The sequence below is a fragment of the Bos taurus genome, chromosome 29 (assembly GCF_002263795.3).
Source record: "Bos taurus isolate L1 Dominette 01449 registration number 42190680 breed Hereford chromosome 29, ARS-UCD2.0, whole genome shotgun sequence".
Taxonomy (NCBI): domain Eukaryota; kingdom Metazoa; phylum Chordata; class Mammalia; order Artiodactyla; family Bovidae; genus Bos; species Bos taurus.
In genome coordinates, this window is record NC_037356.1 from 26,239,440 (window position 1) to 26,252,670 (window position 13,231).

Consider the following 13,231-nt stretch of genomic DNA (forward strand, 5'->3'; position numbering starts at 1 on the left):
TCCCAAATTCTGTGTAGTTTTTTTCCTTTTCAGACCTGACAGAACCATAACTGTTTTCATCATGAAAGTAGCACAGTGGCCAGTGCCAAGCTACACATCTGAGAGTTTATGTTAACTTAGCAGGATGCCCTGGCCACAGCTGAGGAGGAAGGTACAGTGTACACTGCCTGTCTGCACTTACTGTCATTTGCAGCCAGTCTCCCTGGTGAGTGACTCTGGGTAAGACTGTGGTCACCCATACGTCCCATATGTCCCATAGAGGTAACCCAGCAGAACAGTGTTCCTGTCAGGTGAGAGCTGGCAGGTTCTAAAGAAACGAACGTTCTAATTTAAGATACTTTTAAGGTATGTAGGGTGTGAAGCAATCTTTCCCAAGAGAAGAAAGACCAATTTCGTCTCATCACTGAAGAATTTATAGTTTAACTCTTAAAAAATTAAAATCCACTTGTAAAAATTATCAGAATAAAAACTAACAAGGTTTAATTCAGTGTCAGGATTGAAGCTGACATTTATATGAGTTATTTTTGGGTAAATATACTTTTATTTTTACATGGTAGAGGAAGTTACAGCTTTATTACAGCATATAAATGAACATGGATATATCAGCCAGCCAAAACAAAATAATTAGCATAAACTTGATGAAAAGCATCAGTTTCTAACACAGTAAACATACACTGTAACATCCTTTTGGACCAAATGGCTACTACATATATAATACACAAGGCAAGTACTGATATATCAGAGGCACCAAAACACCTTCTCTGATGCAGTCATTTAGGGATTTGCCTCCAAATGTTGGATGATAACTAAAAGAGCTGAGGGCTAAATAGAGGACTCACTCTGCCCCCCTTTTTTCCAACTTTTAGGAATTCAGGTTTATTCAGAAGTTTGACATATGTAAGCCTGTAACTACCCTCTCTTTTTCAATAACCTCAGAATAGTAGTTTTAAGTAACTTTAAAGCTTGAGCTCCTTTTGAATTTCCCAAAGAGTTTCTGCAGTTTCTTTCAAATGGGCCTCATCTTCAGGGTTCAGCTTTACCTTTACGAGGTCTGTAGTGCCATTCTCTCCAGGACGCATGGAACACTAGGTATAGTCTTCATTTATTCAGTAGTGGCCCTGAAAGTAAAGACTTAAAAAGTATTCCTTTTTCTTTTTTTCTAACAAAGGTCTGCAATATGAGAAACACCAGTTGCTGGGTGAATAGTATTTAACAGATTTGTAGTATGAATTGTGGCAGAAAAAAAGACCACCAGGAAAGAATAGTTTAAAACAGATGACTAGACATTTATTGTTCAGATTCATCTGCCATCTTTCCACACAGGCCCCAACCTCTTGCCATGTTTGCTGAGACCTACCCTTCTTTTCCTATCTCCTTGCCCACAGTCCACTTCCTATAAGGAACTACTTTAAAACTTCTGTTACTTTATTCCCAGTGATTTAATTCTATTTTACTTTACCCTCTCCCATTCAGACTAGCGGAGGCTTCATACCTGGGCCCCAACTTCCCCCACCCCAGGAGACTTAACTGCTGATATCTTTGTGACCAGTGCTGATTTCTTAGGTCTCTTCTTGGACCAATTGAAAACGTTTAGATAACAACTCAAAATAGTACAAGACCTACCCACACAGTGGTTCCCAATGTTACTAGATATTTATAGAGCTAGTTCACTTAGTTAAATAACAAAGATGCAATAAGACTTACTTTCATCTAATCAGATATAGTAAGACATACCACACTAGGCCAGGAGAAAGGTCTACAAAGGTAGGTCTCTTCCTCCTCTACCACCCATCCCTTTGTCTCTCTTCAACAGCAGTAAAGAATATATTCTAGGAAGAGGTGCTTCCACAGAATCAACTTCAGGAATTATCCCCCATAAATGCTCTTTTATCTCATTTTATGTTGATGATACACATTTTTTCAAACATAAACATCCTACCTTATTCATGTTGGAAACTGGATGCACTCCTAAGACTGTTCAGAATACTTGCTGTTATATCAGCACAGATAGGGCAGCACCCCATTTCTTTTTAATCATCTCACAGCCACTGTAGATTTGGAAGAAATGAACATAAGTACATGACTAGCTGGGACCCAAGAGAGGGCTCCCTTTCTGTACACTATATGTGTCTTTGAACGTCAATATGTGGCAGCCTGACAATGCCACAAATCTGAATTGTTTCCATCAGTAATTTTTCCTAGGAATTTCTTACAGGACTTGGTTATTTAAGGTAGAAAAGAGTTATGAGGATAAGTGAGAGTTACGAGACCTAGAAATTAATGTGAAATCAATTTTACTATTAACAGTAAAGAATTTATAGCAACAATTTAAAAATATATTCTTTTAAACAAGAATTTAACAAATAAGTGCCTACAATATGGTAGACACTGGGTTAGGTTCAGAAAGGAGCAAGAAAGACTTAGTTCCTGACTGCTTAAGAGTTTATTATCTGGTGAATATGATCACACAAAAATAAAAAGTGCTAATGAAAAAAAAGTATCGGAGACACAACAACGTGTATTTAAGGGACCCAAATCTCATCCCTGTGGCACAATTCAGCCTTATAGCTAACTTCCAAGGTACTGAAGATGAAAAACTAACATATTGCCCTGGCAACCACTTCTTTGTGGACATTGCCCTACTACTCAGATCTTTATCAGTTCCTTTATCTGAGTTTAGATCCTTCAGAGAGACCCCAGTAATGTTCACCCCAATTCACACAGAAACTAAGGAAAAAATACCCCCAAATCCATTTATTACATAGTGTTATATATAACAAGTGTTTTGCTTTTTTTAAAAAACCTTAGCAAAACTGTTACAATTGCCCTGAGAGGTTTACAACTAGGAATTTTTAGCAAAACTCAACAAATTCAGATGTCTAAGCCCTATCCCAAATCAGCTAAATGTAAATCTTCAGGGATGGAGCCTACAATTTGATCCTCTTGGCAGAGAGACACCAAACAAAAAAGGGACAGTTTGAAATGGCCAACTATAAGTTAAGTTTTAACTTTTATCACTTCAAGTCCTTTTCCATAGCCAGGGTTTGTATTAGATTTCAAGGGTTCTTAGCCAGAAGAAACTAAGATGGTAATAAGGACTGCTATCATATTAGCACCCCTTCCTCCTCTTCCCTTTAATTTTCTCCATGAAATAGAATTCATGTTAACTGAATTATTTCTGACCTTTCTGAACTAGAGTATCCCAAGTTAAATATAAACTACATTTTGTTTCGTGCTGTGTTAATAAGAAAGCCTTATACTCTTAATCATACATACGCAGGATTATGGTAACATTCTCATTTTTTTTCAAACCTGTATTTCTGGTAAGTTATTTTATTATAAAAATAATTTGCTAAAATTTTAAACACTACTCAAGGGCCTAAAGTAGGATAAAAGTCCTTTTTCCCCACTCAAGAGGTATTTTGTGATTAAATATATGATCAATATAGTCTAAATATATTTCAGAGTGCGTGCATAGCTCAGTGGCATTTTTGGGCTTACCACTCCAGTCTCTGTGCTCTAAAAGGTCAAAAACCACAACAGCTTTCAGACTGGACACCAAGCCTCTGCCCAGTCAAGAAACAGAAAGGAGCAGGCTGCTGCTGCTGCTGCTAAGTCGCTTCAGTCGTGTCCGACTCGATGTGACCCCATAGACGGCAGCCCACCAGGCTCCCCTGTCCCTGGGATTCTCCAGGCAAGAACACTGGAGTGGGTTGCCATTTCCTTCTCCAGTACATGAAAGTGAAAAGTCAAAGTGAAGTCGCTCAGTCGTGTCCGACTCTTCGCGACCCCATGGACTGAAGCCTACCAGGCTCCTCCGTCCATGGGATTTTCCAGGCAAGAGTACTGGAGTAGGGTGCCATCACCTTCTCCAGAAAGGAGCAGGAGCAGTGGCCAGATCACTGCTCGGTGACAAGCTGCTCCCAGTAACAAGAGTTTTGGGGGAAATGCTTTTAATTTCCACGCTACAAAGTTAAGATAGCCACTGACAGAAAAAGTTCTCATCTTAAATGATAAACTTTTTTACACTTACCTAAATTAAAACTGATAAGTCTGATGTTTCATGGAGGAAAAAAACATAGTTCTCTATCCAGCTCCAGCTGTGTACCATAGTTTCAACAATATTTACCCAATAAGAATAAATTATGAAAAACTTTTGTTGCTACTCCTCTTAGCCTCTTGTGCAAAAACATATCCATTCATTCCATAAAACATTTAAGAAATAATATTCCTTTGTGAAGTCTTTGAAATAATTTTTGTCAGGAATAATCCATTTAGATCAAAAGCTTAGCTGAAAGGGAAACAGAAACAACTAAACATGGAATATGACTGCCCCTCTAGACAAGGCAAACAACTTGACACAGTCTGACGTTTTAAACGTTATTTTATCAGGGTTTTTTTCTTCTTGAGTTTAAAAAGTGGTAATTATTAGCCAAAAGGTTAGTGGAGATGTAGTAATGGAAGACAAAAGAGAATTTTCAACAATAAAAAAGTATTAATAAGGATGAGTACTATGTAACAAAATATGAAACAATCCAACAGTATATAATAATAATGAACCAAGACACAACTCATGAAATGCCCTCAAAATATATTGGAAAAAAAACTAGGAAATGCTAAATGGATTTGATTAACTACTTTTATCAGAGGTTGACAGATCATTAAAAATTAGTAATTTAGTAAAACTAAATAGTAAAGTCAGTAAGTGTGAATGGATACAGAAAGATGATACAATTAAGTCCATCCCCCTCCCCCAAATACATAAAGAACATTTATAAAGACTGTCTGTTACCTGGGTCACAGTGTAAACCTTAACAGATTTCAGAAGGTGAATGTTAACCCACATTTCTGTGATCTCAATTCAGCTAAGTTAGAATCAACCACAATATAACACATTTTAAAATGCTTCAAGGCTAAAAGCATACTCTTAAATGACTCACTGAATCAAAGAGAAAACTAGGAGTTACAAAATGTTTATAACCGATAGTAAAAGTACCACAAAACAAAATGTGGTACTGTTAAAGTTTATATTCTTAAATGCATTTTTTAAACAAGAAAGATTGAGTATTAATCATAAAGTAAAAGGAAGTTTTTATAAATGAGCTGAAAGTGGTAAGATTAAAAACACCAGTATCAATAAAATAGCTAATTCTTAGGGAGAGGAGGACTAATAAATTAGAAAAATAACTAGCAATACTAGGGCACAACATCCCCAACAAATAGGAAACAGAAGAGGTCAGGACAGATACAGTAGAGGTTTAAAAACTCATAAAACACTTGCCAGTATATTTTAAACCTTGGACGAAAGGGACAACTCAAAAAATAACCTCAAATGACTTAAGAATGGAAAATCTGAACAAATTACATTGATGAAGTTTTATCACAAATCTAGCCCTTCACCCTTCGAATTGTTTTATCAAAATTTCAAGAACAGTTCATTCTTATCTCAGGCAACCTATTTGATTAGATAATAGGAAAAAACTTTTGGTGGGGACATAGTAAAACCTTGACACCAAAACTGAGCAAAGAGCACATGAAAAATAGTAAATATTATTTACACAGATACACACATACTAAATAAAATATTACAAATAAGTGGGGGTTTTGAAAAATAGTTCATGACCAAGAAAGTTTTACCCAGAAATGCAAAGATGGTTCAGTATCAGAAAGTCTATTAATATATCACACCATATGAGATTTAAAGAAAAAGATCATTGGAGTTGTAGAAAAACCTGATGAAATTCCAAATGAATTGAGTTTAATAAAAGTAAATTTCAACAATCTAGGGAGAAAAGGAAACAACCTGAAAAGGTGTCAAAAATCCAAAACAAGCATCACAAATAATGAATAAAAATTAGAAGGATTTCCATTGCAACCAAGAACAAGACAAAGATACCCACTATCACTGTTTATATTTAACATTTTACTGGAGTTCCTACAGCCAGTGCAGTAGTACAGGAAAAAGATAAAGGTCTTATAAAATATAGAAAAAAGGCCTTATTGGAGGTGGTAGATGTGTCTAGCAGAAAATGTATACACATACCTCTTTTATTTAAAACACAGCTGCATAAAACTATAAAATTTATTTTTGGGCCTACAAGATACAGAAGGTATTTGACAACAGCAATCCAAAGCAGGAAGGGAAAGACACTAGTAGAGCACGGAAGTGACACCAGACAGTAACTCATATCTAGACAAAGAAATGAATACCAAAAAATGAAAAAGTTAATATAAAAAAAACTACATTTTTTCTATTAGCTTCTACAAAAGACTTAAGATTATATAAAGCAATTGTGACACTTTATCACATTTTTAATACATATAGACATATAAAACAACACAAAAGTGGTGAGATACTGAAGCTATAATGGAGCAAAGTTTCTGTATTTTATTAGAATTAAGTGTGCAAAATTATGAAGTATGTCCTGGAACTTTACGCTGATATTGTAACCGCAAGAGAAAACCCTAAAGAAAAAAAGATCCTCAAAAAACAGAATTTAAAATGTATTAAATATATCGTCACTCTGCTTATTTAACTTTGCATATATGCAGAGTACATCATGTGAAATGCTGGGCTGGATGAATCACAAGCTGGAATCAAGATTGTGAGGAGAAGTATCAACAACCTCAGATACGCAAATGATACCACTCTTAATAGAAAGCAAAGAGGAACTAAAAAGCTTTTTTATGAAGGTGAAAGAGGAGAGTGAAAAAGCTGGCTTAAAACTCAGCATTCAAAAAATTAAGAGATCATGGCAACCAGTCCCATCACTTCATGGCAAATAGAAGGGGAAAAGTAGAAACAGTAACAGATTTTATTTTCTTGGGCTCCCAAATCACTGTGGATGGTGACTGCAGCCATGAAATTAAAAGACACTTGCTCCTTGCAAAGAAAGCTATGACAAGCCTAGACAGCATATTAAAAAGCAGAGACATTACTTTGCCAATAAAGGTCCGTCTAGTCAAAGCTATGGTTTTTCCAATACTCATGTATGGATGTAAGAGTCTGAGCACTGAAGAACTGACGCTTTTGAACTGTGCTGTTGGAGAAGACTCTTGAGAGTTCCTTGGACTGCAAGGAGATCAAACCAGTCAATCCTCAAATAAATCAGTCCTGAATATTCATTGGAAGGACTGATGCTGAAGCTAAAACTCCAAAACTTTGGCCACCTGATGAGAAGAGACAACTCACTGGAAAAGATCCTGATGCTAGGAAAGAGAGGGCAAGAGGAGAAGGGGGCAACAGAGGATGAGATGGTTGGATGGCATCACCAACTCAATGGACAAGAGTTAGAGCAAACTTTGGGAGATAGAGAAGAGCAGGGAAGCCTGACGCACTGCAGTCGAGTCTCAGAGAGTCAGACACAACTTAGCATCTAAACAACAACAAATAATTAAAATGACACTTTAGAAACTATCCCCTTAAGGCAAAAAAAGAGTAAAGGACAAATCAAGAAACAGAAGACACAAGACATAGAAAAATAGCAAAATGGCAGGCACAAATCCAAACATTAAAATAACATTAAATGTGAATAAACAAGCCATTCAAAATGCAGAGATTTTCACACTGAATAAAATGAGATCTATACTGCTTTCTAGAAGAGGCACCTTTTTTTGAGTACTATTTTCCAAAGCCTTTGAAAAGCACTAAACCCATCTTTGCTTGTTTGCATCCAATTATGAGTCTATATATGTCAAATTGGTGGAGGACCTCTGAGTTGAACACCAAAGCAAAGTAATTTGATGAAAACAAGAAACTAGGGTAATGGATAGCCTCTATAAAATTAATAGAGAAGAAAAAAGTCTGTAAAGAGCTTCCTTGAAGTTGTGATAGTTAAGAACTGTGGCAAAGAATCTCAGGCCAAGGATGTCATCAAGGAGTATTTCAAATTTAAGAAATGACAAATAAAAAACTTAATCCTGTACCTCAAAAAAGAAAAATTGTAAGAGAAATTTAGAAATACCGAAACAAATGAAAACAAAAACACAACATACCAAAATGTATGGGGTGCAACTTATACAGTGCTTAAAGGGAAAAACTCAGCGCCCGTTGGGACTTCGCTGGTGGTCCAGTGGCTAAGACTGTGCTCCAGTGCAAGGGGCCCAGGTTTGATCCCTGGCTGGAGATCTAGATCCCATGAGCTGCAGCTAAGAGTCCGCTTGCCGCAACAAAGATGGAAGAGTCTGCATGCCACAACTAAGACCTGGTGCAGCCAAATAAGTTAATTTTAGAAATGCCTGCAAATGCCTAACAGAAAACAGGAAAGATCTTAAATCAATAACTATCTTAAGAAACAAGAAAAAGAAGAGCAGCCTAAATGCAAAGAAAACAAGAAATAGTAAAGGCTAGAATGGAAGTAAAAAATAGAAAGTCAGTAGAGAAAATTAATGACATCTTCCTAGAGAAGAGGAAATCATTCATTTTCACTCATCTGGTGCTTAGCATTTACCTGGCATACAGAAGCTCAGTAAGTTTTCTGAATAAGTAGATTAAAATATAGGGCCCTTTGCAACTTTAGAATTTTATAGCTCTTTAATCAGGCAATGTTACTTGCAAAAAGGAATCACTACTATATATTTCTAGCATGCTACATTGTTGTAATAAAGGTGGGAAATAATATATTTGTATTTGCAAAAGAAACTCTAGAAGATATACAGGAAATAGACAAATGGTTTCCTAAAGCGGAATTTAGGGGATGGAAACAGAATGAAAGTATGACATATGCATATCTTTTTATATTACTTTTATTTTTTAACCTTGTGAATGTATTACCTTTTGAAAAATAATGTTGTAGATAAGTACATATTATCTTTAGTATATATCATTAAAATTTGCACTGAAAAAAAACCTAATGATTTGAGCTAGTACTTAGAAATAAATGATCAAGTATCCATAATTAAAGTACATGTCCAGCTTATACTGTTGGATCTTTTTCCTGTATTCTAATTAGTGGAACTTCAAAGTCAAGCACTTTAGACTATAACTTACTAGCCTAGAAGTCAAAACTGTATCACAAGGAAAAGGTTGTTGCTTAATGAGACGCCAATGCTTTCTAGATGCTCTGAATTAGTACAGAGACTTAGTAGCATGGAGCAGAATTGACAAAACTACCTTCAAAACATAGTTTTTAAAATGCTCTGTAGAAATGAGCACACGTAGCACTCAGATTATATCATACTCTTAAGAAAAGGAATCAGGCTCCCTGAAAAAAAGGCTGATTTATGATCGAGGCAGGAAATAGATGAAGAAGCTGAGACATCTTACATGCCAGAAACTAAGGAAGTGCTCAAAACAAAAATTCTATATTGATTGGAGGTATGTCAAAAGGACACAGTTGTCAGCTGACAGGTTGCACACTCTTTTTCTGCTACCTATTTCTCCAGTTGTTCTAGTGAGCTGAGTTTCCTAGTCAAGCAAAGGGGTACCTCATACTGTTACTACATGAGTGAAAGTCAAATACCAACCTGCTTTCACATAGAGATGTTTCTAACACAGGGGATACCATCATAAGAACTATAAAAAGCAGCCCCCCTCTGGATGGAACAATTAGAAAACAGCACCTGTTGCTCTGGGGTAAGCCAACAGGGCTGGATAGGCCCCCCACTCACCTCTTGAACTAGACGCAACCTGCACAACCACATGCAGTGGACTTGCCTGCACCTGAGGAAAGTTGGCTTAACCCAATGGCACAGAATGAATGAACGAAAATCGCTGAGTCGTGTCCAACTCTGCGACCCCATGGACGGTAGCCTGGCAGGCTCCTCTGTCCATGGAATTCTCCAGGCCAGATTACTGGGGTGGGTAGCCTTTCCCTTCTCAAGGGGATCTTCCCAACCCAGGGATCGAACCCACCAGGTGTCCTGCATTGCAGGCGGATTCTTCACTGTCTGACCCGCCAGGGCTCAGAGCACATAACTTATCTGGAGAAGGGGGAGAGGAGGCAGACTTTTAATAACTGCTTTTATCACCAGGTTAAGTCACGTAGTTAAAAGGAGTTAGAAATTTCTGAAAGGATATTACTGTTTTTTGTTTTTCATTCTTACATAAATAAGTATCTGCTACTTCACTAGAACACTACTGTTCTATAGGCCCTGGCCAAAAAAATACAATCCCTGGTTGTCTCCAGCCCACTGGGAAAGAAGCCACGCGCAGAACATGAGGCCTCTAAAAGAGGACACAAGTCAGGGTGAGTCAGGGCCTTTGGTAATCTCAGAGCCACCAGCCAGATTCCAAAGAGGGAGCTCAAGTGGTTTTTCTGGGACACTCTACTTGAATTATTGTTCAATTAGTCAACACGATAGATCTTCAAAAGAGAACAATTAATTAACATGATAAGGAGGTGACTTCATTCTTTGGACTGTATGTCATAATTGTGTTCTGACAGCCTTAACAAAAACAGCCTCCATCATTTGCAGGTATGAAGATAATTCTCCACCAGGCTGTTTATTTTTGCTGGAAGACAGTAAGAGATTGACAGGCTATAAATGACACTTTTTTGTTTTTCATTTATTATGTTTACAGGCTTCACTGCTTGAGTCAAGATTAGGCTTGTTAAATGGTTAAAGGAAAGTTTATTAAAGCAGCTTTCTAAAATATGTATATATTTTATTTTAGAATAATAAAGTACATGAAGAGAAGTTTTCTGGTTTGTTCATAATCTGTCAAAAATTGAGTTATTTTGCTGACGTGGTAACTCACTTGACCTCGCCACTTCTGAAAATGCCATATACCTACCCACCTGCTTCTTCAATGTGTCCAAGCACCTGACAGACTTAATCAGAGCTGAAGCAGCAAGCGACTGACCGCTCTTGAGCAACAGCTGCTTTCCTGGGGCTATAGCTGACTGTGCTAGGAAGCAGCCATGGAGCAAGGCAGCACAGGCAGATGAAAAAACTTTCTCTTTAAAGGCAACGTACTCAAATGGCTCTCTGGCATAGCTAATTTCTATTATCACGTATTAGCTTATATATGATCCCCTAAGCTTAATTTTTTTTTCTTAAGAGGCTGATTGCACTGACTTGTTGAGAACGGTGTACAACTTACTTTTAGTAAGATGCTGACTGCACAGGCCGTGGCAACCAATCCACTTCCTATAGTGAAGCTCTTCCTCTTCTGAAGTTCATACTTGATGGTGGCCATCCTGAGGAAAAACTGCAAAGCCTCTTCCGATTTGGAATTGGTCTGTAGTGAGAGGGGGCATATACAGAACTCCTGGGCGCCAGTGGGGAAGGAGGTGCTGCAGACACTTAGGGAATGATCCAGAAGACAAACCAAGTGGAGGAGGAGGAAAAAGGTGCAGTAGAGAGGAGTTAAGAGGGAATGAAGGAAGGAAAAGGGGCTGCTCCACCAAAAATGAGACTTACCACTGGGAAAGCTCTTCCTCCCATTTGCCCTCCCCAGCTCTTAGCTCCAGGCTGGAGCCCAGCATCCATGGGGAGTTCACAGGCCCCAGGCCAGAAGGTCCAGGCGCGCAGTACCTCGGCCCACCTTCAGATGGATGCAGAGCCAGCCTCCCCTGACCGGCAGGCATACCACCAGCCCGCAGGAACACGGAGTCAACGCCAGGAAACAGAAATTCACTCCCACAGCCCCCCATTCTCCCACAGGTGCACGTGACTCCCGCAGCCCAACTCCGGCTGCCCACGCAAGAGGAAGAGGAAGATGGAGAAAGCTGGCGGAAGCTCAGAGGACAGCCGCTGGCTATTGAGGCTGTGCGAGGCGGCGGCCAGCCCGCGCACAGCTCGCGGTGCCAAGGACCCCTGGAGCGGGCGCTGGCCACTCAGCGCTGAGGCGGCGCGCCCGCTGCCTGCCACCTGCGCGGCCTGCAGGCTGAGGCTTCTGGCCGGCGGGCTTCAGAGGCTCACTGGGCTCCAAGCGCACGGGGTGAAGCAGGCACGCTGAACCAAAAGGCCTCGGCCATCACACACAGCATTCCTTGCCCAGAATCCAGCTACAGGGGAGCCCAAGTCAATTTATTTTTAACAAACCTTGTCTAAATGTATAGGATAAGTAAGGGCTTTTGATTCTTGATTCAGAAAGTTCCTCTGGAGAATGGAATGGCTACTCACTCCAGTATTCTTGCCTGGAGAATCCCATGGACAGAAGAGCCTGGCAGGCTACAGTTCTTGGGGTCAAGAAGAGTCACGACTGAGAGACCAACACTGTCACTTTCACTTTTTCACTGGGAATTTTTCACCAGGGCTGTGGGAGAAAGGAATCTCAGGGCTACTTTTTACCACCCACAAATATGAGCTGAAGTGAAGTAGAAAAAAATTTTAAACCCTCTCTATGCAAGAGATTTTTTAAGTGAGATGCAAAACTAAGACTTTGATCAGGGCAGTGCTAATTGATAACCATAGACACAACTGATAACCATTTCTACAACTCATTATTTATGAAGTCTGTTAAATGTAGAATATAATAAAATCCCCCCTCATTCCTTACTTCTCCCACCACATTCTACTTGACTGTTTTCTAACGCACTTGTGAATCATAAAACATAATACACATCTGACAAATTCTTTTATAAAATGCAGGGCAGTGTTTCTCAACCTTTTTATTTTCATTGTCTTTTCCTCAAAAGCTTTTTCAGACATTATCCCTAATAGTTCAGCTCCCTCACCCGTCCCCACATCGTCAAATTAAGTATTATAGAATGAGATTTTTGTCTGGTAGGCCTGAACTTTGGCAAGTCAAACCTTTGTAATATCAAAGACTTTTCACCAACCTCCTACCCAAGAACCAATTTTCACCCCTTGGGACAATAATGGTCCAGTTGAGAACACACAATGTAGAGCAATTTTATTCCCTAGAATATTCCCTGTAGAAAGTATATTTTGCAGCTTTTTTTTTTTTTAATCTCTGCAAGGTTTTCCTAAAATGAAGTTTTAATTTGGTATACAAGAGGAACTTTAAAAAATAAAAAGACAAACCCACATTAGACTCCCCTCCTCCCCATCCTAATGAAACTCTCACTCACGACCATATTTTGTACATTCAAGGGAAGAGGTGAAAAAAAAGGAAAGAGAACAAAATAATGGGAAACCAACCACATTCTGTAGTAGATGACTGAAAGCTATTAAATAGCAAGAATAACAAGAGAGTGAACCGTAATTCTCTAACCAAATGGGTTTGCCTCCACTAGAGCCATGTAAGTCCTCAGGGCCTGTATATATGCCTTCTAATTTTCCCACTGATCCTGTCCTAATTTATAAATTACCTTGGTCCTGA